The following is a 26,365-nucleotide window of genomic DNA, read 5'->3' on the forward strand; positions in this document are numbered from 1 at the left end:
CCGTCAGACTTCAAAAAAAGTGTTATAGTCATGATACCAAAGAAAGCAGGGGCAGATAAATGTGAAGAATACAGAACAATTAGTTTAACTAGTCATGCATCAAAAATCTTAACTAGAATTCTATACAGAAGAATTGAGAGGAGAGTGGAGGAAGTGTTAGGAGAAGACCAATTTGGTTTCAGGAAAAGTATAGGGACAAGGGAAGCAATTTTAGGACTCAGATTAATAGTAGAAGGAAGATTAAAGAAAAACAAACCGACATACTTGGCGATTATAGACCTAGAAAAGGCATTCGATAACGTAGACTGGAAAAAATGTTCAGCATTTAAAAAAAATTAGGGTTCAAATACAGAGATAGAAGAACAATTGCTAACATGTACAGGAACCAAACAGCAACAGTAACAATTGAAGAACATAAGAAAGAAGCTGTAATAAGAAAGGGAGTTCGACAAGGATGTTCCCTATCTCCGTTACTTTTTAATCTTTCCATGGAACTAGCAGTTAATGATGTTAAAGAACAGTTTAGATTCGGAGTAACAGTACAAGGTGAAATGATAAAGATGCTACGATTTGCTGATGATATAGTAATTCTAGCCGAAAGTAAAAAGGATTTAGAAGAAACAATGAACGGCATAGATGAAGTCCTACGCAAGAACTATCGCATGAAAATAAACAAGAAGAAAACAAAAGTAATGAAATGTACGAGAAATAACAAAGATGGACCACTGAATGTGAAAATAGGAGGAGAAAAGATTATGGAGGTAGTAGAATTTTGTTATTTGAGAAGTAGAATTGCTAAAGATGGACGAAGCAGGAGCGATATAAATTGCTGAATAGCACAAGCTAATTGAACCTTCAGTAAGAAATATAATTTGTTTACATCAAAAATTATATTAAATGTCAGGAAAAGATTTTTGAAAGTGTATGTTTGGAGTGTCACTTTATATGGAAGTGAAACTTGGACGATCGGAGTATCTGAGAAGAAAAGATTAGAAGCTTTTCAAATGCGGTGCTATAGGAGAATGTTAAAAATCAGACGGGTGGATAAAGTGACAAATGAAGAGGTATTGCGGCAAATAGATGAAGAAAGAAGCATTTGGAAAAATATAGTTAAAAGAAGAGACAGACTTATAGGCCACATACTAAGGCATCCTGGAATAGTCGCTTTAATATTGGAAGGACAGGTAGAAGGGGAAAATTGTGTAGGCAGGCCACATTTGGAATATGTAAAACAAATTGTTAGGGATGTAGGATGTAGAGGGTATACTGAAATGAAAAGACTAGCACTAGATAGGGAATCTTGGAGAGCTGCATCAGACCAGTCAAATGACTGAAGACAAAAAAAAAAATAAAAAATAAAAGGAACAGTGTTCAATTATATTTGTATTTCTGATTTAATAAAGAGTAGAGAAGCTGAAATCCTTACTTATTATCACTTTTTAAAATTTTTTATGATTATGTGTTAAAAGACATTTTTTTACAATGTATGTTATTTTATTTTATTTTTTTTAACAACGGTAAATAGGGTTCTGATCCTTTAATTTCTAATTTTATAATTTAATAGCTTCTGCCAGTCAAACCATATAACTTAATATATAGTAAATAAGATGGTAAACTGCACTCTTACAATCCTGTAGTTCTGCAATGCCTTGAACGTCTCTTGAAATCAAATTCATTAAGATGGAAAGCGAAACATTAAACCAAGTTCAGTGAACTTGTTGCCTAGAGATAACTGAAGATGTAAATAATGCTTATTACACTTCACTCCATAACATTGATCATTTTTGTAGATAATAATGTAGTACAGGACGCCAAGGCTTTTTAAGGGGTTTAACTAAGTAAATGTCTATCCCCGTGGCAGAGTGGTGGCATATCTCTGCTTTTTACCCGAAGGTCCTGGGTTTCAATCTCATCCATGGCATGTTTCTTATACTACAAAAATTTCATTTCCAATTCTCATGCACAAGCTTCAAGCTTTGTAGTGAAATCAAGGAAAAGAAAAAAAATGTTTATACCATTTAAAAAAAAAAGAAATGGTTATTTTGTTATGTTATAGACATTTTTGACTATTCAAAAAAAAATATTTGCGCTTTACAATTAAATTCACTTGTTTTAAGCGGTTGATGTCGTTGTTTTTATTATTGATTATTGGATTTATTTGGTCACATGCCAATAAATTATCCATGTATTGTCGGATACTTTTTTTTTTTTATTTATCTTTTGGTTAGATTGATTAGAAGTCGGAGATAGTCTGAATTTACTCAGTATATACCTCACCCACTAGGTTGGCTTTTTGTTTGACTCTGTACAGTAGAGTCTTTGGATAGTCAACAGCAACAAAAGTTCTTTGCTAAATTCCAATAAAGAATTGGTTGCTCTGCAGACTGCTAGAAGTTACCCAGCTTTACGGTGGCGTGGCTAAAAAAAGTAAGGGTGGCTGAGTAAATTTTCATGGGATTTGTTTAAGGAAAAAGGAACTACAGAATGAGGAAAGGGTAGTAGGGAACTGGAAAGAGGAGAAAAATTATTTTTGTTGTACGAGGTGTGGCCCAAGTAAATAATGAGACTAGTGCTGTAAAATATTTTATTTTAAATTTATACATGTTTAGTTATTATCCTCTTCAATAGGCATCCCTCCTCTATCTCTACAACGCTCTATGTCAATTTTCCATTGTTTAAAACAGTGCTGTAAATCTTCTTCTTTGAGCGCTTTAATGATGCGTTCTGCTTTTTCTTTCACAGCTTCAGTGGTCTGAAATTTTGTTCCTTTTAATGCAGATTTGACTTTGAGGAACAGATAAAAGTCACATCGTGTCAGGTCAGGCAAATAAGGCGGATGGTCTAACACTGGATTGTTATACTTGGCTAGAAACGTCTTGACAGACAATACAGTGTGAGCCGGTGCGTTGTCCTGATGAAGAACCCGTGACTTATTTTTCCACAATTCGGGTTGTTATTGTCTTAATTTTTCACAGAGTTGAGCAAGGACCTTGAATAAAGACAAGAATAGTTAACCGACGATCAGATTACCAATTTTTTCAATATTTTTATCCGTTTTTGACGTGTAAGGGCGACCTGGATGAACATCATCTTCAATGTTTTCCTGGCCATCTTGGAAACACTTAAACTACTCAAAAATCAGCGCATGTGACAAATATTCATTGCCGTATACTGTTTTTTAATAGAAGATAAGTTTCAGTAGCGGTTTTTCCAAATTTCATATGAAATTTCATGACAATTCTTTCGTGTAATGAAACACTTATTATTCTTTCAGCAGTACAAAAAAAAAACATTTTATCCAAATGAAGGCCACAGCCAGACTAATATGTCTACAGAAATTGGAGTGACAACAATCGAAAGAAAATGCTTCACACTACACAGCTGTCAGTCATGTGAATTTGGCGCATACACAGTTCTTTTGTAGCAGCATTAGTATTATTATTTAATAGCCTTATATTTTGGTTGTATTTATGAGTATTTTGAGATTATATAATATGATTTTTCTTCTTTACTCAATCGCAGTTTGTTGATTGGTCTTGCACACTCTCAAGTAAGTTATTAATACAGTGTGAATAGTACAACTTGGGATCTGTTGTGTACTTTATATTATTAAAAGAATCCTTGCAACAAAAAAATATTTACGTCATTAATCGTTAATTTGTTTTTTTGTATAATTTATTGTTGTCACACCATTTGAGCTGGTATTTAAGAAGAAAGCAAGTTTAGATTAGTAAATAAAAATAACTGACTGACACTTTCTCTTCTTTCTTGTTTATCTTTTACTGAAGGTAATTTCTATTTAGAATATGCCCAATAAAGCTATTTCCTTCTTCCATATTTTCATCAGATTTTCTGCTTCTCACATTTTTCTCAACTACTTCCGATTCCTATATCATTTACTTGGAGTATCATGTATACATTATACTATATGAAGGTGTTTACTAATTTTATTCCTTATAAATTTTAAATATTGTGGTAATTTTTTTTATTTGACAAGATTTTTTTATTAGTTTTTCATAGTTTGTAGTTTTGTGACGCTTCATCCACCAATCTTGCTTTTGTAATTTATCTCCATAATCGTATTTCAAAATTATCCAAGTACTTTTCTTCCTTCTTCTGACTGTTCACTCTATATAAAGCGTACTCTATTAGCTGCTACTACTACTTTTATCTGTTTAGCCTTCTGAACCGCCGTAAGTTATTACTTCAGTGGATGAATGCGGATGATATGTATGAATGCAAATGAAGTGTAGTCTAGTACAGTCTCAGGTCAACCATTACTGTGGCGTGTAATTAGTTGAAACCGGAATGCCAATTACCGGTGGATACACAGGTATCCACGATCTAGTATTCAAATCTGTATAAAAGTAGTTACTTTTATACGGTTCAAATCCTAGCCTTAGAACTCTCAACTTTGAAATCAGCTGATTTGCAATGATGAAGAGTTAACTGCTAGACAAACCCGATGAGTTCTATAAAGCTATACTACATAAAGCATACTCTATATAAAGCATTTGGAAAATCTGTCATCACATCAATTGGAATCCTTCTTGCTGTCAATTGTCCTTTTACTTTTTTATTTCTATGTAATTATTTTGTAATTACTTCATGTTTCTAGCTTTATTAGAAAAATATTTTAAGACAGGAAAGGGTTTGTTGTAATCATTTCTACAATGTTGGTTTTTTTTAAACGACGGGTGAGAATTAACATAGGATTGCCATGATAACTTGTATTGTATTCTTTGAAAGACACTGGCGATTGGTAAATCCGATGGACTCTATTACTGTTTTCCCAAGATATTTTCTTTGCTTTTTGACTTAAATTCTACATTTATTTTAATGTTTTAGTGAGTTATGCTAGTGAGCTTTAGTTAGTGTATGCTAGTGAGTTAGCGTGATTTAAAAAAAATTACTAATTTTTTGTGTAATAGTTTGTTTTACAACAATTACCGACCAATAAAATCTATTTACTCATTTTAATTAGTCAGAAACTGTTTATCTTCAGATTTTCTTATTGTTCCTTTTTTTATTCTTTTTTGCTGTTGGTGTTGTTTTTTTATAATTAAATATTATATATGTTCTTTATAATTAATATTTAGTTCTGTCTAAAAATGATGAACTCTACTTGTATACTATTTTTGAAGAATTTTATATTTATAGATTGACATTAATAAAACTTAATTATTAATATAACAACCTGTTTTTCATTAAAAAAAATATTTTTTTGTAAGTGAATTGGCTGGCTTTGGCTGTTCATATCTGTGAAATAGTAATTATTATTTATTTACTTACGTAAAAAAAAAAATTAAACTAAAAAAAGAATTAATGTAAAAACATTATGAAATCAAAAAAAAATTAAAAAAAGAAAAAGATATAAAGGTACAATGAAACTGACATGATGTATGCATAAAATAAATTTTTACTGAATTACTGTAAGATATTTTGAAATTTATTAGAATAACTATGTCTGATATAATACACATAATGAGCGCATATAAATTAGAATAATGATGGTTTTTGCCATCTCTCAGTGATACCAATATGAATCACCGTTGTAATCTGTGAATCCATTTGCTTATCGGTTGAATTATGTTTCCAAATGTAGCAAGTTTATAACTAATGGGATGAAGAGCATCATTTAATATTGTTAAAGTTACCTTGATTAGTATTTGTTAAATAATAGTTGTTATAGTAATTTTATCTGTTAACACAGGATGTATTTATTGATATGTTTACTGAGATTAGATTGATTATTTTTATGGTATATTTTTTTAATAATATATATATATATATTTTTTTTTTTTGCAAGTAACATGCTTAACTCAGTTGTCAAGTTATACTGTGACTATTACAATACAATAAATAAAGGTGACATGATCAGCCGCATCCGGCTTAACTTATCTGGTTTCATATTATCAGGGCGATTTAAAAACACCTATATTACAAAGTAGTGCTTCTGTTAATATGAATCCTGATAAAGTAACTGTAAATAACACATGCTTTACTATTTTATTTTTTGTTACTAAGCGGTTATTGTTTTCTAATTAACGTGTATGTATTTTTTTATTTTTTTATTTATGAAAAGGTTTCAGTTCTTCTGAATGTTTGAAATCTGTTCGTGGAACACGAGGTAAACTGATTTAATAAGTATACCTGTGATGTTTAGTAGTGTAGTAAATGGTTTTCAGATTAATTTTAGTTTCTTTTACATTTGAACTCATTTGATCGGTCGTTCCTTCTGTTTAAAATGTATTAATGTAACGTAAGAATTATAAGATGATTGATTGTAGAATTGTAAATGTTTTTTTAAGATTGATTGAAGCTGTGCATACTGTGTGCCACAAAAATGATGCTATGTTCTAACAATTGTATATTTGTTAAAAAAAATTAAAGTAATTATTTGAAAGAATGAAAATGCTGATGGTATCTAATTATTTCTTTGCAAAACAAAAATCGGTCGAGTTAACATTTAAATAGTTTTGTAAACTTATTTGTTTATACCAGGAGTTTCAATACGATTAAATTATAAGAAATATTTTTTTATGCGTGCGTGTTTTGGAATCTTTTAAGCGACAATAATTTCATTATATTATTTTATATTATAATTAAAATGCTTTGGATGCTTGTAATAGAGTATTGAAGGAAATAAATAAATAACATATCTAAAAAGGTGATTGATTTGTTTTACTGAAAGTACAGCCTTAACTAGTTCAGGTACATAAATTACTTAACGATCCTACTACTGATTTATTATTATCCATCAGTAATTGTTACTGGGTGTCGATCTTAGTTGATATATAAATAAATAAAATGTACCCTAGAATAAATGTATGTCTATTTTTCTTTAATCGGCAATAATTAAACATTAGTAACCCATTACTTAACCTAGGATATTAAACGTAAGTTATTTAATATGTTTTGTGCAAAAGTAATGTAGGTTTGGTAGTAGTTTAATTTTTATTGTATTATTTTTTTTTAAAGAAAGATATCGTAGTTGAACAGTAGCTTCATATTTTGTGAAACACATTTAGCTAAAAAAAAAAAATATATATGTATAAATTAATATAAGGAAACTTTTATCCTTGTGGCTGGATGCAGTAAAGAATTTTCAGAGGGGGATTTGAAAATTATAATTAACCACACCTGTGAGATAGATTGAAAACAATAATAATTTTAGATTCCTAGACACTGGTTCTTGTTTTATCTGTTAGATTGAATTAGAAATAATTTCTAGCCGTTTGAAAATTATTATAATTGCATTAAATTGGTGTTTTTTTGTTAATTATTTTTCAAGATGTTTTTAATTCATCATGTGTTAATAATTAATCACGTAAAAAAAAAATAAAAACCCTTTTTTTATTATAATTTTATTTAAATATATTTAAATAAGTCATTTTATTGCAATATAAGGGTTGAAGATTAGTAAGACTACAAGTGCTGCTCGAGCATTACGTGTGAGTACTAACATAAAATATTTATTAATGTATAAAATGTTGTTAGTTAATTTTGATGTGCTGCTTGATGTTTATTTTTTTTAATTTATATAAATTTTTTCATTCGTATATATATATATATATATATTTTTTATTATAGACTCATTTGTTTTATGTATATACAATTTTTTTTTTATCAGTCATGTTACATTGTATGTACATTCATATGTTTGTTATAGGTTAGATACATATAGTTTATATAAATTTTATATATATATATATAATATTTTTATATTTATTTAAAGCTATTTGTATTGTTTCATCATTGTTTGTTGTTAATTTTATAATGTTCATGTCAGCTTAGATGTTAGAACCTATTTCCTGTTAGAATTTACATATAGTTACAACGCATGGCTGACTTAATTCGAGCTATTTCTTTATTTAAAAAAACATTTATTTTTTATTTAATACTCTGTAAAATGTTCTGGTAATCTTTATGATAATCGGTACCATTTGTAAATTTGTGTACACCATACTGCCAATTAATTTATCTCCTAAAATTTATATTATTTATTGTAAAATATAAATTAGATATGCTAACCGAATGTAATATGCAAAAATTTAAAAATACCGCCCGTTTTTTTCGGCAGTTAAAGCTAATGGATCTCTCTTGCATGGTATCTATTTGAATTTATAATAATATTGTTATGCCCGCACTTCTTTGTGTGTAACCTGTTTGAAATATAAATAATTTCAAGTTAGATATCAGGCAAAAGATTTACTGATTATCAGATTGAATAATTTCAAGTTAGATATCACGCAAAAGATTTACTGATTATCAGATTGACAAAACTAGCGGAGGCCTATGCAAAAAATAAGCTGTAAAATATGTATTAATTAACAATACTCATTAATTATCTATTATTGATATGTATCGATAAGCTATTGAGTTTTTCCAATTATCTTAACATGTCAAAGTATAAAAATAAAAATGTTGTTGGGAGCTGGAACAAGTACCAATATTTCTGATGGTAGCGTTAGAAAAAAATTGGTTATATGTGTCAAAAATTATATTAATTTGTATTAGTTACACATTTAAAGTGAAATTGTACTTCATTATTTACCTGCTTGAAGAATTTTTGTCAAATGGAAAACAGATGTTCATTCCTGTCCCTTTATTTTTAATGGCTATGTTACCGAAAGTTTAGACTAAGATAATATTGATAAACTGTAATTTTGTAGCGATCGATATTTTATAGATATTATTGTTGTAACTAAGAGTGGTGTGTCAAAACATCCTTATATACAAATCACTTATTTAGTCTCTATAATATTTCTTTTTTTTTAAATTTGTTTTTGTTTTGAAGTTTGATATTTGATTGTGTCTTGTTTTCAACCTGTCGTTGTTAGTATTATTAATTAAACTCTCAGCAAAAGGTTTGGATTACCTGTTTTGGAAATGTCATGTCAGTATCTTGTAAGCACAGTTAAATTTGGATGATGTGTTTTGAAGAAGCAGTATTTACTTAATTGTCTTTATAAAAGATCGGTTTTTAATTACTTAAATTTATCAGAATATTTTATAAACTTATCCTGAAGAAATAAAAGTCTAAAGTTAGTTAAAATGCCTATTTTTTTGTATATGTAAAGTCTAAATAAAATTACAGAACACAAAAAAATTTACTACAAGTTAAAACAAATTAAAAACTAGATACTTTTTGTGATTGATTATTACAGGTTTTAAGGAAGTTGAACTGTCAATAATAATGCGGAAAGTAATAACATTTAATGAATTATTTAAGACATTAATGAGATAAAACTCTTTAAAGAAAACCTTTGTCTTTTGTGATAAATATTTTAATTAAAAAAAAAAATGTTTTAATTTGACTAAGATTACATATCTTTTGATTTTGTTAATTTTTCTAGATTTATAGTAAACATGCCCTAAACATAGCAAAATTCATAGATATGTGGATGTATTCATAAGTAATTAATTTGAAAGTGTTTTGTAATTATTTGAAATGTTTAAGCTATGGTATTTTTACAACACGACAATCTATCAGTACAGTTGTGAGCTAATAATTAAAAAAATCGAAATTAATAAATATACCAAAAATGCTTGTTTTCAGACTACATTCTGAAATGTGAAGTTATTAATTTGTTGTATGCCTTTTTAGAACTCAATTTTTAGTCGTAATTTTTTATATTTGTTGTTACTGGGAGATCAATGATGGAATGTTTATTATCGTCTTGAGTCGATCTTGTGTATTTGTTTATTCTTTTTAATTCCATTACTGTGTAGAATAGACCTTCTACCTTAATAATTTTTTCATTAGATTTAAATAGATTTTAATTCATATTCAACATTAGTGTTATTATGAATGCCTTAGCATGCTAAATATATATAATTTTCTTTTTGAATGCAGTGGTTTAGTGTTATATATTTTATACCATCTGTTTATTTCTTAAATTGATTTTTCTACTGCTTTTTTCATTTTTAAATTTAATCTTTTAAAAATATTTTTAAATGTTCAATTCAAATCTGTTAATTTTATTATTGTTGTCCAGACTTTTAAATAATACAAACTGCACAGATCAATAATATGAAATTTGTAGGTAAAAGTAATGTGTGGAATTATACTCGGTCTGAACATTAAAACATAGTTTGCATTATTGAAAAGTGAATGAAAGATTTTTCTAAAAATGAATCAGAAAATTCTACAAAAAATTTCATTACTGTACTTGGAACCAGATTATAAGAAATTTAAATGTATTATATTAATACATGTTTTATAATGTAAATAAATGTTTGATAATGTAAATAAAAGTTAGGACTTTATGGTCAATTTTGAGGTTCACTAAAGTATATCAATTGAATTCATGCTGGCTTCTTACTTTTATTTTATTTATTTTTTGTTAACTTTGGAATTTTGTTTCTTCTTATCAGATGTAAATTTTGTGGCCAAATTTTGTTAAAAATATTATTGCATATTTTAAAGAAGTTTGGTTATTTTATTATACATAGTTTTCCTGCCTTTTATCAACATATTCCAATGTTTTATAGATGTCCTAATGTAGCTTTAATTTTGTATATGTTTCTTTCTAAAGCTTTGGCAAGCTTTTGGTTCTTCAGTGATTGAATTTGGTGAAATGTGTGCACTGTTTATCCGATCTGCTGTAACAACTTTTTAATGTGTTCCATATTATAAAACAGTGAGATAGATAATGATTGCAGATCAAATCCAGTAGCAGAAGTATCTAATTAAATTTCACTAGCAAGCAGATGTTCCATCTTATTGCTGGTGGCCGTTGCAGTTCTTATCATTTCAGAACTGGAAGATCCTGTTTTCCTGGATTGCTTAATTATCAATCAAGAAATGGACAATTGGCCCCTCAACAGACCTGTTTTAGTTAAATTATTTACGTACGTTGTACTTGATCAATGTATGCTTTTTTCTGTTATCTATATTGCGGTTGGAACTGCTTTAATATAAACACAGCTTCAACAAAGAATCATGGGAATTATTCACAACTGCACTTTTTCCATTCTTCCACCATCTTCGTATGGTTAATCCTTACCAACATCACAGACGCCCATCCTTTTGGTTTGCAATGTAGTTCCTATGTGTTATCTGAGGAAGAATAAACACCCTCCAGCATGCTGCAGGAACTGATTGCACGTAAACACTGTATGTTCTGCATTGTTCTTTTCCCGACAATAGTCACACTTCGCAGAGGGTCTCTATGACCCATACCATAATTGGATCAACCTCACTGTTAAGCCTCATTTCACTATTCTTGCAGTCCAGCCATGTCTAGAGGTCTGGGATCAGCCTGTGGGTCCATCTATATAATTAGGTAAGCCTAATTATTAAAAATGTTAACTTCTGTAAGTCTCCCTTCGATTAGTAACCAGGTGTTTACCTTGAGAAATACATTCAAATGTGTGTTTGCATTTTGACTGTAGCAGATCAGAACGGTTTTTACACAAATCTGAAAATTTTACATTATCTGGTTAATAAATATGCCGCAATGTGTTTACCGTTCCTTTAATAACAAAGAAACTAAAAACCAACAGGTCCAGGCTGTCTCATTATACCTGTATTCATATTCAATTCAGTTTTATGTAACTTTTTGAACTACACAACTCTCAGCAATTTATTGGAAGTTTTTGTACCCCTTATTAATGATGAAATATTTTGGGTGTGTATTTTTTTGGGCAATTTTCTAATAGGTTGTTTTACAAACAATTAAAACCCATGATTTTTTTTCAATTATACACATGCAATAAGGTGTTAACATCATTCTACACTTTTCAAGAAAATAGCCATTAATGTGTCTTTCTTTTTCCTGTTTAGCCTCCGGTAATTACCGTTCAGATAATACTTAAGAGGATGATAAGTATGAGTGTAAATGAAGTGTAGTCTTGTACATTCTCAGTTCGACCATACCTGAGATGTGTGGTTAATTGAAACCCAACCACCAAAGAACACCGGTATCCACGATCTAGTATTCAAGTCCGTGTAAAAATAGCTGGCTTTACTAGGACTTGAACACTGGAACTCTCGACTTCCAAATCAGCTGATTTGGGAAGACGCGTTCACAACTAGACCAACCCAGTGGGTTAACATATATCATCTGGTTTCAGTTATGATGTTTTGTTTACTGATGTGGGCACAATAAAGAAACTGAAATAAATTCTTTTATTGAACCTTGGAATTTGTTAGTTGTAATAAAACCTCTATATTTACCATGGTCTAAAGAAGAATATGCTTACACGTTAGTTGGAATTACCAACAGTATTAGAAAAATGTTTTGATAAGTGCTTTCTTAAATTTTGATTACGTTAATGCATGCTTTTTATGTAATATTTTTTAAATTTTTTACAGGTGTATAGCCTTGTAAAACTAATCTAAATGTTCGAATGACAAATAAAATAATGCTAACTATATGTATTTAGGAAATAGAGAATATTTTGCAATGAAAAAACGTAATACTTTACGGAAAAGTTCAAAGTTTAAATTTTGATCAGGCTTGACATTCTTCTCCCACTGTAAAATTTGTCATATAAAATTCATTAACTGTAACCAACAGAATTTGCTCAGTAAATAAATAAATAATGAAAATCCAGAGATAATATTCATCTATTAAAAAATTAATACATATTATTGATTAGAGACATTGTGTATAAGCATTATTTTTTTGATTGAAATAGAACAATCGTTTTTGTTTTACATTATCTGTCTCAATCTTTATTATGGGCATGTTGCATGTAAAACATTTTGAGATGTATGAGGCACTTAGCTGCTTTCTTTGAGAGTGATGATGTTCATTATACAGGTAATTCTTGTTATGAATTTAGTCAAGGTATTAATTTATAGGACTAAATATCATCTGTATTTCAGTGGGCTTGGCATATCTATATGCAACAATATATTTAGTTCAGCAAAGAAGTAACTTTTAGGCCTATACTAACATTATTTTTTTATTAAATTTTTAACAAACTTAATTGGCAGTGGTATATTTTAAAATAAAAATATTGTAGTTAAACAACTAGGTTATGGTGAACCCTTAAATGTTTTCAACCCAATTCAAATGAAAATCCGTCCAAATGTAGAACGAGAGAAGGTGAAAGTTGAGGGTCCAGGTGTTTCTGGTTAAAGAGTTCCGGCATTAATACCAGCTGAATTTACAATTTATACAACTCAAGCTGGATATGGAGATCTTGAAGTGCAAGTTCTGGTAATTGTTCTTGAATTTGTTTTAAAAGATATTAAGTTTAGCTAATCTTTATAAAAAATGTTCAATAAGTGAAATTTGACCACATATTAAGTTTACTGATACTTTATATTAAAAGAATATTAAAAGAAGGATTTTTAAAGTAGTTTCAATGTAATGAAATGAAATTAAAAGGTAATCCATTTTTACATGTTTTGAATATTGTAATTTTGATTTTTATGTTTGAATAAAAGTAAAAGAAAACAGTATTTTACCACAAATTTTTATTTAGTATAAAACCTTTAATTGTGTAGTTTAAGCCATTAATTTCTGATTATGTAGAGAATATTTAAAGGTAGTAGGGAATACTGCATGCATTCAAACAGCCAAATAAACTAGTGTTTATGTCTAATAAATACAGTAAAAATAAACACAGTATCATCTTGCTACATAAATGCGAGATGAATTTGATATTTTTGTTATTGTAGTATCATCTGGAATTTGTAACACATCTGGAATTGTACTTTTTATTGTGTTGATACAGTGTATGCTACTACTAAAACTCAAACCTTGTGAGCCAAGTCTTTAAAAACATAACTAATATTAATGAATTATAACAGACAGCAATCTAGATGAGTCTGTATTCCAGAGAACTTCATATTTTATTGATTGAGCAAATTTTTTTTCAAAGAAGTCTGTGTTTTAGTACTTCACAAATTTCTTTTAGTTTAATGTTTGTTTTTCCAAAGTTATTTTATTTTTGAATTCTGAATGATATTTTATCTTTACGAAAATAAAAGTGAAGTATTTATTCTTTTAATTGAGGTGTTAGAGCTCTGTCTCCTTTATTGTAATGGGTAACAAGGACTTAGATCTTGTATTCTAACCTTCCTACTTCCATCAGCCCAATTTCCTTGAACAAATTTCTAGCTTATGTAAAAAATCATGATCTGAGGTTTTATGGCAAATTATTAAATTTTTGATAAGTCATGTTTATTTCATGTATAGTAGTACAGTTTCAGTTTATGTTGATGAAATGAGGATTTCTAAATCGAATAATAATTCTGAAAAGTTGTCATATCTTTTTTTTTTTTAAAGCAACTATAATTTGTGTTTAAGCAGAAGTAATTCTTAAAATAATAATGTTTGCTATTTATTACAGGGACCAGATGGATATCCACGTAAAGTAAGTTGTTGAAAGTGAAGATGGAAAATTTACAACAAGATATGTTCCAGATGATTGTGGGCGTTATCAGGTGACAGTAAAATATGGTGGAGAAGAGATTCCACAATCACCAGTGCAAGTCCAAGCTTTTACCACAGGCAGTGTATGTACTTTTATTAAACAACTTCTGTTTGGTATTTTTAGAAGATTGTTGGTTATTACAGTTACTATCTATTATATTTTAGCACCTTTTCAAATGGAAAACAGATGTATTGTTGCTGTTGTCAATTTAAATAGAGTAAAGCAAGTGAAGATACAGATTTTCTGTTACAATGCAGGTGTGAGGGAGACATAATGCTATGTAATTTGAAAAAGTGTTATTAACAACTTTAATAATTAAAAAAATATATAAAGCTTCATCATGCTGTTTAGGTAATTACAACTTGTTTGTTTGTTAGTTATTATAGCCAATGATTGTAATCTGTTCATTGGATCAAAAATGTGTTAAAAAATGACTAAAATGTGATTTTTTTAAAAAAATACTTAATTTACTTTATCTGTTTTAAAATCCTTTTTCTTAATGTAAACAGTTTTTTGTCTTCTCTGAAACTTATTAATATGATTCTATCATTATTTTAAAATGATGATGTAACATTACTTTTACTATTTTAGCTTCATTGGTTTTGTTTTCTTTGTTTGTTTTCTATTGGAATATTAAGTGATCTGGTTTGTGGATTAGGGTTGTTTATTTAGGCTTTAGGAAGTAATACTAGCTGTCACATTAATACAACTGATCTGTTAAAGTGATCAAAGATGATCAATCTAATTAGAAATAGCTACCAGTGTGCTGATCAAATGTATAAAAGCAATATTCCTTTACATAATTTGAGAACTTAATTTTTTTTGCAAAGGGATAAAAGGAATAGTAATTAATTATTTTTATTGAAATGATGTTCACAAATTAGATGAATTTTATATATATAAAAAAAAAATTAAGTATATTAATGTTGGACATTTCATTTTATATATTTTTTAAGTGAATATTTTTCTATTGTAGGCAGAAAAATGTAAAATAACAGAAGGTATTCAGAAGACAGTTGTGAGTGGAGAAGAGTATTGCATAACAGTTAATGCTAAGAATGCTGGTAGAGGGAACGTAACATGCAGAATACGTTCAACATCAGGAAGGTAAGTTCAATTTTATTATTTACTACACCGGTGAAATAATAAATAAAACTATAATAATTTTTTGTTATTAAATTTTGATTCGCTGATAAAATGTTTTATTAGGCTGGCGAATAAAATAATAATGATAATGATTTAACAGTGTTCCTGTCCCAGAGGTTAGTTTGGTTATAATCTTCCAAACTTTAATTTTAAACTGTTTACAGAATTATATTTAAATTAGTGTTTTGAATTAATTTTTTTTTTTGGTTGGGGAAAATGCTCAGCCTATGTTTATTGAAAAGTTAATGTAGTTATATCTGAATATTGAAATCAGAAAATCAACAGTATGGACTGTACTACGTTTGAGGCCAATATTCTTTGCATTGAATTATCTAGACAACTTATTTATCTGAATATAATGTATCTTTCTTATTTTTTTTAAAATGTGGTGTAAAGATTTTTTCAGCTGTCTAAAAATAACTGTGTAGTCATAGTTGTGTTTTAACTCTATATTAAAAAAAGAGATAGATCATTAAATGTAAAATTCAAAATCATGTTTTTAAGAGTCGAGTAAAAGTAAGATTGATTATGGAGAAAATATTTCTGATCTTGTTTTATCATCACCACATAAATTCACTGTGTTAAAATTAAGTACAAGAACAAATTGTAACTACAAACAACACAATCTGTTAATATTCTTGGCTAGTGTTTTAATACGATTAAATTTATTTTAACTAGAAGGTTTCTTACCAGTAACCGCATTTTGAAATCATTTAAGTGGAATTTTAACTGTTCTCTAATTGAATTTTTTCCTTGAAGACATGTGATATATATATCTTGTATATGCAATATCAAAAATATATTAATTAACAAGTCCAAAAATAGATTCAATTTTTAAACTTTTTTTATAATGCAATATTGAGAAAAATCATATTTCTTCAATTAAAGTAAAGTTGTTAATTTCAACAGTAACACTGCCTTATTTGGAGTAATATGTTGACTGCTGGCCGAAATTTGTAAAAGTTGTCCTGAAGATGATTTTATTTTTACTTTTTTTTTTGTTTTTGAGGTAAAATATTGCTTCCTGCTTTCTGATAGTACTACAATCTACTTCTTCGTAAATAAAATCATTCCAGATGTAAAAACATCTGAAAAAATAAGATAGTCAGAACATGGTGCTTGGTCCACCTCGTGTACTGACTTGACAACTTGTTATGTACAATATCCAATATTTAATGAGCAGTAAATATTTTAATTTAACTACTTCATTTACCTAACGATTCTTTGGATAATAATTTACTGTTATTACCATTGTAGTAGTGTTATTATAACTGGCTGAATATGCTGTCCTCAAAATGTCAGTTTTGAAAAAAAAACAATTTTTGTGGTAATCGTGTAATATTTAATTCCTCATCTAGCACTAATTATTCTTTCATCTAATTTTTTTGTTATTCTCACATCTAGTGCACTAAAAAAGCAAACAAAAGAGTAGCTTTTTATTTTGTTTTAATAGATTCACATTATATTACATTCTCTGATATAATACGTGTCCTGGAGGGTAGATAGTTTCTAATGTGGAACAAAAACAACTGTACTGTTGATTAAAGTAGGTTAGATTGAGGCATGTTTACAAGTGTGGAATTGACTAAACGGGTAGTTTTCCCTAGTAATAAAACATACTAGAGCTGACTAAATGCTGTGTATATTCTATAGCCAACATGCTAAGTTAGATAATATTGGCTCTACTAATTTTAATTATTTTGTGGAATGTCAGAAAGTACTTTCTTGTACAGCTCGTTTGTTGGTTGTACTATCTGTGTTAACATTTGTGTAAGTACTGACTGTGACTCCCACATTTTTTGTTAGATTTTTTTTTTATATCATTTTTGGGAGTTGATCATCTTTAATCATTAGAAAATGAAAATTATGAGAAGCGATGTATCATTTTTTTTAAGTTCAAGAAGTATTGAATAGTAAAATTCATTGTGAAGTAAAAAAAAGAGAATTGGATGTGTGTGAATGGATTTAGATATTTAACATAGGATGTACAAAAAAGAACAGTGAAGTTTTCTAATCGGAAACCAATTAAAAACTATTTTATATCTTGGAAAATTTTTCTCCTACTTTAGTAATGTTAATATGCAATTGTCACCATAACATTCTTCCTACTGGGAATCCTAGATATAGTTAAATGTATAGTAATTTTTAATGCGATGCCGTAAGGGAAGTGCTGTATAGTGACATATTATTTGATAATGGTGTAGTTTACAAACAAAAAATTAATAAAATGGAGAATACAGTCATTAAAATGGGAAAAATTAAATAAACCACGTTAATAGGAAGTTCAGGGTTTATGTTGTGGAACAGACTGGAAATTGTTCTGATGGAATTTGTGCTACAAAGGACAAATCTATATAATATATCATTCTTCTGTGTAGTGTTATAAACATATTATTGTGCGTTTCAAAATAAACATTAAATGATTTTAAAGAATGTATATCTATAGTAAAACCTTTTATCAATCTTTTGCCTTATGTTTATTTTATATATTTTTAAAGTTGCCTTTATTTTTGTAATTATTTTCAGATTGATTTATTCAGAATAATGCACTTTAAATCATCACATTAATTATTAATTTTTTTCAGTACTTTTAAAGATTTATTTTCTCAATCGATAATTATTTCAGTTTTCCATTTTTGATAAATCTTACTTTTCATAATTTTCATTTTAATTCTATTTTCTTGTTTGGGTTTCTTGCTTTGTGTATGAATTAGAAGCTTAGTTGAAAGAAAAAAAATGATTTTTTAAAAGGCAATTATTTGTAATGATGCATTTGGTTTAATTGCTCATTTGAACAAGATTTTTTGGACTTACGTTTTTTTCAAGAATTAGTCATTATAGACTAAAAAAATATTAAACAAAATGTTAATTTTTTTACATAAGTGAAGTATATTGATAACTAGTGGCTTCTTGCCGCTCGCATTGTTATTATTACAAAGTAATGTATATATTTAAAAAATCTGCTAACAACCTATTCCATTTACAACACGTCTTGCTCCCAATCTCCTTGTTTTTCTCTTTCCTTTCCTTTCCTACAAAAGTAAAATGCATGTTCAAAACCAATTTCCAGTTCATCCAGATGTTCTCACTGATCGGGTTGATTTTTTTTATTCTGCTTGGAATGGGCAACAGGTATGTCATCAAGCATTGACAGACCTTCAAAATGATTTTCCTGCGGTAATAACCTCGAAACATTCCTCAGTTATGTAATAAGTGAGGATTTTTTGAGGGATTCTCAGAAAGATTCAGTTTTGGGTCCGATAAAGCTTGATGATATTCTAAGCAGAATAAAAAAAACAGCCCGATCCATCCAGTAGAATACTCACACAGTCTGGAAATAAGTTTTCAGATCAACTTTTTTTAATGTATAAGATATGGATTTGCTAGGATCTCACTTGTCTGTATAAGGTATCCTCAAAAATGACATGATTTTTTTTAAAATAATAATTAATGAACATGGATATCTGCCATTTGCTTCAATGATCTCTATTTAGTCCATTTTATTGACATAATTAAACTTTTTCTATTTTGGTTTTACCCCTTTCTGAATAAATACACTTTTTATCTAAGCAGAGTAAGATCAGCAATGAGTAGTAGTCGGTAAGGTGATAAATTGTTTGATCCATCTTGATCAAAGGCAGTTCTTCTGCAAACTGATTGTCCTTTTCCTCTACCTTCCACATTTCTTTACTCTATTCTCTTCTTCCTTGAATAGTTATCGTGAGAAATGTATCGGCCACTATCTGCAGTATCGTGCTGGTCCTTTCTAGAAGCATCTGGTGAATGGCTGTTTTTTTTTATTAAGTAATCAGTGATGTATGTCCAGAGATTTTATTTCCTAGTCAGTAGATAGAACAGCCTAACTGTGATGTCTGACATCTATATTGGGTAAATTCATGCCTCCTTTGCTTTTGTAAAACTTTAATTCTAAAGGTTAGTGCGATAATTTTCCACTAACATTCATATTTTTTTTTTTAATCTTTGAATGAAACCTGAGTAGATTAAAAAAAAATTGCAAGAATTTTATTGAAGAAGAAAATTTACTGAGTTAAATGAGTCGGGTGGAAAATGATCGATCATCCCTTTCATTAATGTCTGTTTTCTCAGTGTTCTGTTTCTTATTCATCCCAGAATCTTTTTCATAGTACATGATTTGGATGTGGACTGTATTATACTAATCCATATCAGTTTTATTCATTTAGTTATAATGATATGCATGACTTTCCTCTCAGTCCTTGTGTCCACTGATTCCAGTGCCCGTATACAGAGTTCATATTTTTACACATGTTTAAAAAGTGCCATTCAATTCAGTTTAGGTGGATTTTAATTGAATTTAATCCCATTGCTGCTGAGGTTTAATTAATGGCATTGTTTTATATGGTTATCTGAGATCATACAGGACAAAATGATTAACTTTAATTGCCTCGAAATGTGTTTTAGACTGTCAAATATCACAATAAAAGAAAACAATAAAATATAGTGATTCTTTACACTGTATTCAAGATATAGAGTTTTTGAAGATTTTACCTTTTTTTGTAACATAATTAAGAATAAATGTCAGTGTTCAATTTTCATATGAAGTTGAATACAAATATTTTCTTAACTTTTATCTATTTCCTTTGATAATTTTATTTTGAGAATACATTCACATAATTTATATTCAAATTAAATTAAACTAAAAAAACAATTTTTTAATCTGCCACTGTTAATGACATCAGCATTATTATTTTAATTTTTTTTTATTGTCAAAATACATTGAATCTAATAGAAGAGAAAACACTTCTAATGTTAGTATTATATGTTTTTAATTGGCACATTTGTAAAGTGATAAGGTTTTATTATATCTTAGTATGCCTTTTACTCTTTAGTTTAAATGCTGAACTCCTTATATCTCTTAAATTCTCCCCTCTGCTGATTTTTCTAACAATTATTTGCTCCTTTTATTCTCTTTTGCACTTGTTAAGAATTCTCCTTGATAGTTGTTTCCAACTTTTATGTGTTGTATATATCTATTAGTTTTATGTGGTTGAATGCAGAACTGAAAAAAAACTTTGTTCAGATCACCAATTGGATTTGAGTGAGCTCATAACATATTTTATTGGTATTTCAACATAGTAATTTCTATTAGTATTTGCTGGTTTATTCAGTTATTGCAAATTTTTATGACTGCATCTTTTACAAAGTGAACAATATGTGTTCTTATGTTTTTCTACATATTTCTTTACTGTTTGCCTGTTTATAATACTTCCAAGTAATACTCATGTTCACACACACAAACCACACAAACAGTTTTAGTTAAATGCTTGTGTTAAAAAGGAGTTCTAAAAATACTATATTTCATGAAAGGAAACCATTAAAATAAATCTGATTTTTTAACATAAATTTATTGCTGTGAAATTACTTTGAACATTAAAAAATATTAAAACTATTAGTGTTAGAAATCATTAACGTAACAAAGTTGTTTTATCTGAAAATAATTTGTTCTATATTAAATGTTTTGCTCATTTATATTGGAATTTTTCCCCCCAGTGATTTTTCTTTAACTATTGATTTTATATCTAACAGTTGTAAGAATGATTGCACGATAATAATTTATAAATTAGATAATAATTAATTAATTATTAATTAGATAATTATCAGCAAAATATTTAAAACTGTAAACTTTTAAAATAACAAAGTTATTTTGAAATAATGCTACCCTGTAATAACCTAGATTCAAATGACACTAAACTGAATTTCAGAATAAATAATAATAATAATAAGTTAGATTGAATTGCCATTTTGTTTGTATTTATTTTCATGAAAGTCAGTTTCTGAACTATCTTTTATATCACCCTAGATATTATTTCTGATTTAAAATAAGATAAAATTGAGAGATAAAACTTCTCAAGATAATTATTTGCTTTAAGATATCGCTGAAGAAAACAATAGGGGCTAATTGAAGTGCAAGTTGAAATTTATATAGCAGAAAAATCTCTGTCATCAAAATATTCCCAGAAATTTTTTTTTTCTTTAATTATAAAGGTGCTTGTTGAAATCAGACATGATCATCAGGTTCTCTCCTTTTCGGCAAAAATTCTTGAAAACGATCTTGTACTTACCTGAACTGACCATTACAATTTCATCATCTTCATTCTGGCCAAAATATTATTTCGTTCTACAGATTCTCTTCTACATACATTGATGTTAGTGAAAAATTTGGCCTTAATAAATTCACTTTAGATTTTTAGTCCCCCTAGAATTTAAATATCATATGTAAATGTAAGTTTTTATGTTACATTTATTTTTTTCTAAATATAATTGCACCCCTAAAAATTAAAGTTTTATATGGCAAATAATACTGTTATTTATATCAGCCTGTGTGTACCGGCTTGTTATAGCCGATTTACCACACCTGTTCCTAAGTTTAAAACTGACTTTCACATAATATTTTTTTACATTAAAACCTTATTATATATTTCTGTTAAAATTTGTTTGTTATATTTTTTATACATACTTTTTTAACTTATTAAAAAGAATATATATTTTTAATTTTTGTTTATAAGTGACACACACCCTAGAGAGAATTATTTGCAATTTATATCACCATATAAGGGGGTTAATTTTTGTTAACTTTACAAAAAAATTTTTTTTTTAACTATCCAGTGTTTTTAATATATATATTTTTCATTAAAATAGAATTTTCTAGTTCAGTAATGATTTTTTTCTAAATTTCTGTTCATTTAAAAATCTTTTAAAAACTATTTTGTTTTATTTTTTACATGACTGCCCAAAAAGGAGTTTAATGTGTTTGGGGTGTATGTTCTTGTATGTATGTTTGTTCCACTATAGCAACTCAACAGCTGAACTGATTTAGATGTAGGACCCCACGTTGGAATCCTTATGTTACTGGGAATGTCATAAGCTATATAAAAATGTATATATATATATATATATATATATTTTTTTTTCCTAAAGTCGATCTATCAAGACCCATATCACCTCTGTACTCTAATAATTATTGTATATATAAAATAGATTCAACTTTATCCACCCAAATACAGAATTGAATAAAATAAAGTGACACTCACCTTATTTTTCATACAATTTCTACAAAAGCTCTTCGTGGCAACCCACATCTTCAGTTGTAAATTTTTTTTTTTAGTAAAATATGTAGTGTTGAATTACATATGAAACTCAAAATTAAAGTATAATAAATTTAAATATATAAAAAATAAAATTTAATACAATACAATATATATATGTAGTAGTGAAGATTTGCCAGTTGAAGCACAAACTTTAATGAATTGAATTAATGAACTGTGAGCCTCTATCAATGTGTTAGCTGGGTTTGAACTGAATGATTTGAATCAATCGAACGAATAATATTACAAAAATGATAGAATTAAATTAAAATATAAAAGTAATATAAAATAAAATATAAATAAAATATAAATATTAACATAAAATAAAATAAAATAATATTAAATAAATTTAAAAAAATTATGTTAAATAATAATGGGCTTCCCACGGGGACTGCATGTGGAGTTGGAGTGGTAAGGTGATGCGAGCACCTCGTGCAACGCTAGACCAATCATATCATTAACTGGTAGCAAACAGGGTACCTTTTGGGATGTGCAATGGGATGCTCTTATAATATCTCTGCAAACAGTTGTCCCATTTTCAAAATTCAAACGGGGTATTTGTTAGTAGGTTAACTTTTGTTGAAGGCTAACTTTAGCACGCATCAGGCACACACTTGATCTAACAGATCATGATCATTCAGAAATATTGTTGTGTCTTTACAACCAATCTTCCAGTTTTCAAAATTCAAATAGGGTATTTGTTACACGACTGCCCAAAAAGGAGTGTAATATATTTAGGGTGTATGTATGTATGTTTGTTGCACTGTAGCAACTCAACGGCCGAACTGATTTAGATGTATGACTTTGGAATGGAATCCTTATATTACAGTATTATAGAGAGTGTCATAGGCCTTATAAATATGTGTATATATATATAAAAACTGGATTGTGGCAAGGAGACGGCCTCTCACCACTCCTTTTTAACTGCGCCCTTGAATTTGTCATGAGAAAATGGTATGAAATAAATCCCAAAAATATAAAAATGGGTACTAAGAAAAACTCCATCACACTAAATCGCCTGGGATTTGCAGATGACCTCGCTCTTTTAGCAAATAATATTCAAGAAGCCAAAACACAAATCAGGAGCCTTCAAAACCTAGCACAAAAGATAGGGCTTCATATCTTTCGAAAAAACTGAACTAATGGCCATAGATCCTCAGGTAATAGAGCACATTACGGTAAACAATCAGAAAATTAAAATAGTAAAACAATTTAAATATCTAGGGGAAATAATAACTTATAATTTAAATGAAAAAATGACATGGCAAAACAGGACAAATAAAATGATTAAATCCCAAAAATTAACTCGGTCAACATATAACAAAAAATGCCTTTCTGCTAAAACAAAACTTAAACATTATAAAACTGTAGTTCAGCCAGAAGTCACCTACGGAAGCGAGACCCTTTTCAAAATCACTCAGAAAAACCAAATTGAAAAAATTCTGAAAATAGAGAGGAGAATTGTCAGAACGTGTATCAATAAAAAACACCAAAAAGAAGGCCGATGGTGGATTGTGCCAAATGAGGCGGTGTATCGAGAAATAGAGCCTGTTACTGATACTATGCGGAAAAAAAGAATCTCTTTCTTTGGTCATCTCATAAGGACACCGGAAACAAGACCGTCAAGAAATATCATTGAAAAGCTCTGGTTCCAAAAGCTAGAAGTAGGATGGATCAAAGAAATTAGAGAAGATATGAAAGAATTGGGAATTTCCCTGACTGACCTACAGAATAAAACTGGAATAATTACAAAGCTAAAAGACAAAAGCATTAGATTTAAACAAAAGACAGACAAACAACAAAATACAACGAAGAGGGTGTTTACGGATGAAGAAAAGAAAGCAAGATCTGAACGGATGAAGAAATACTGGGCAGCTCGGAAGAGTAAAATAACACTCTTTTCTCAGAAAAGATCCAACTAAAATTGACTTAAGTGGTCCCATGTTGGCCGTAAAAGCATAATAATAATAATAATAATAATAATAATAATAATAATAATAATAATAATAATAATAATAATAATAATAATAATAATAATAATAATAATAATATATATATATATATATGTTTAAATAATTTTTAAAAAAATTATAATATATACAAAATTGTTACCTGCATGTTCTTTAATTATCCTATAATAACCAGGAATGTTTGTCAGCAATGTTTTTTTTTGGCAGTCAGGGATTTTAATTTTTAATATTTATCTCTTGTTCAGGTGTGACTTCATAGGAAAAAGATTTATTATTTATCATTAGTAAGAGATCGAATTAAATTGTTTGTTGTAAATAAATGCCAGGAATATTCAAAAATGCTATTTAGTTATGTAGATTTTGTTAATGTTGAAACTGTTAGCATCTTTTCCAAGAAATTGTGGGTGAATTATTAGAGCCGTATTTCTTGTTCGTATATTAATAAGATTTACTTTAATTGTGTGGACTTTTCATATCCATGATTTACACTATGTTTTTACACAATAAATTAATTATAATTACTGAGAATAATGTATAAATAACTTAAGTATAAAATATATAGTAATATAGTGTTTTATCAATTATATTCGTTCCGTGCAGCTTTGATATATTCATGGAAAATTGGTCGAAAGATTTGTATGTGTCATGATCACTTTTATAGTGTTAAAAAAAATATATATATGTATGTATTCTTGTTACCAAAAAAAAAATTTTGTGACCTTGATACTGAAAAGTACCGCTGCAGTTTAAAACTTAGTAGTAAAATGGGTCACACTAAACTACACATCTAAACCGACATAATTTTTATATACATTTAAGTTAATTTTAATGATCTTTCATTCGGTTGAAAATATTTTATTAATGAAATTGAATAATGCAATGATGTTATCAACTGTGTTGTTGATAAATAAAGGCCATGCATCTTAATTCAACAATTTAAGTATTTATACAAGGTGGACTGGAATATGTCAAAAGCCGAGGTTTTGAAGATGACTTCCACTAAAGCCATAAGGGCTAAGAACAGAGGAGGCAGAGGGTGTCTTCCCCTATGGGGGTCAGTTCTGGTGTACAGAGTGAAGTTGTTAATTGTAAGTCTGAATATTTCACTAATAAGTTTGGCTTGGCATGCCTGTTTGTATAGTTTGTTTTTTGTTTTTGCTAGTTCTAGGTGATGAAAACAGAAAAATTACTTTTAAAGTACATGACTGTCACTTTCTATTTTACTCATGTTGATTATTTTTCCCTATGTCTAGCGTTTGTGATGGTGAATTCCATCAGTACAGAGGCCCAAGAGATAAAGAGTCATTCGTCATTTTTTGAAGAATGAAAGTGGAAGGCATCAGAAGCCATTCCAAGTTGGAAGTCTCCACCTTCTCTACAGGATTGTTGCCTTATTAAATCTAAAACAAATTATGCAGATGTATACATTACAATATTTAACAAGTAATCTTATTATTTCAAATTTATTATGTAAAATATTGTTATTTCATTTTTACATTTTATTGTGGTTCTATTCCTTGTGAACAGTGCCAAAAGTAGGTTATTAAAATTTTACAGAATATGCCTTTTTTATAATAATAATTTTCTACTCTTGAAACAATAGTAAAAATAGAAGAAAATTATATGCATAACACAGTAAAAACTACACAGAATTATATCTGTTTACTCCCAACTGATGTACCTCAAAAACTAGCATGATATATCAAAAAGTTGTCACTTGCAAATACT

General features: G+C 28.4%; 1 long non-coding RNA gene across 1 annotated transcript in view; it reads left to right on the top strand.

The window, feature by feature from the left end:
• Positions 1-26,049, top strand: part of LOC142322966 (uncharacterized) — a 51,268-nt gene extending 25,219 nt beyond the window's left edge. Inside the window, exons 2-4 of the long non-coding RNA XR_012755978.1 lie at positions 14,314-14,479; positions 15,374-15,504; positions 25,891-26,049. This is a non-coding gene — a long non-coding RNA (uncharacterized LOC142322966). The remainder of the gene's footprint in view (positions 1-14,313; positions 14,480-15,373; positions 15,505-25,890) is intronic.
• Positions 26,050-26,365: the final 316 nt, after the last annotated feature.

This window comes from Lycorma delicatula, chromosome 4 (assembly GCF_047948215.1).
Source record: "Lycorma delicatula isolate Av1 chromosome 4, ASM4794821v1, whole genome shotgun sequence".
In the NCBI taxonomy this organism is placed as follows: Eukaryota; Metazoa; Arthropoda; class Insecta; order Hemiptera; family Fulgoridae; genus Lycorma; species Lycorma delicatula.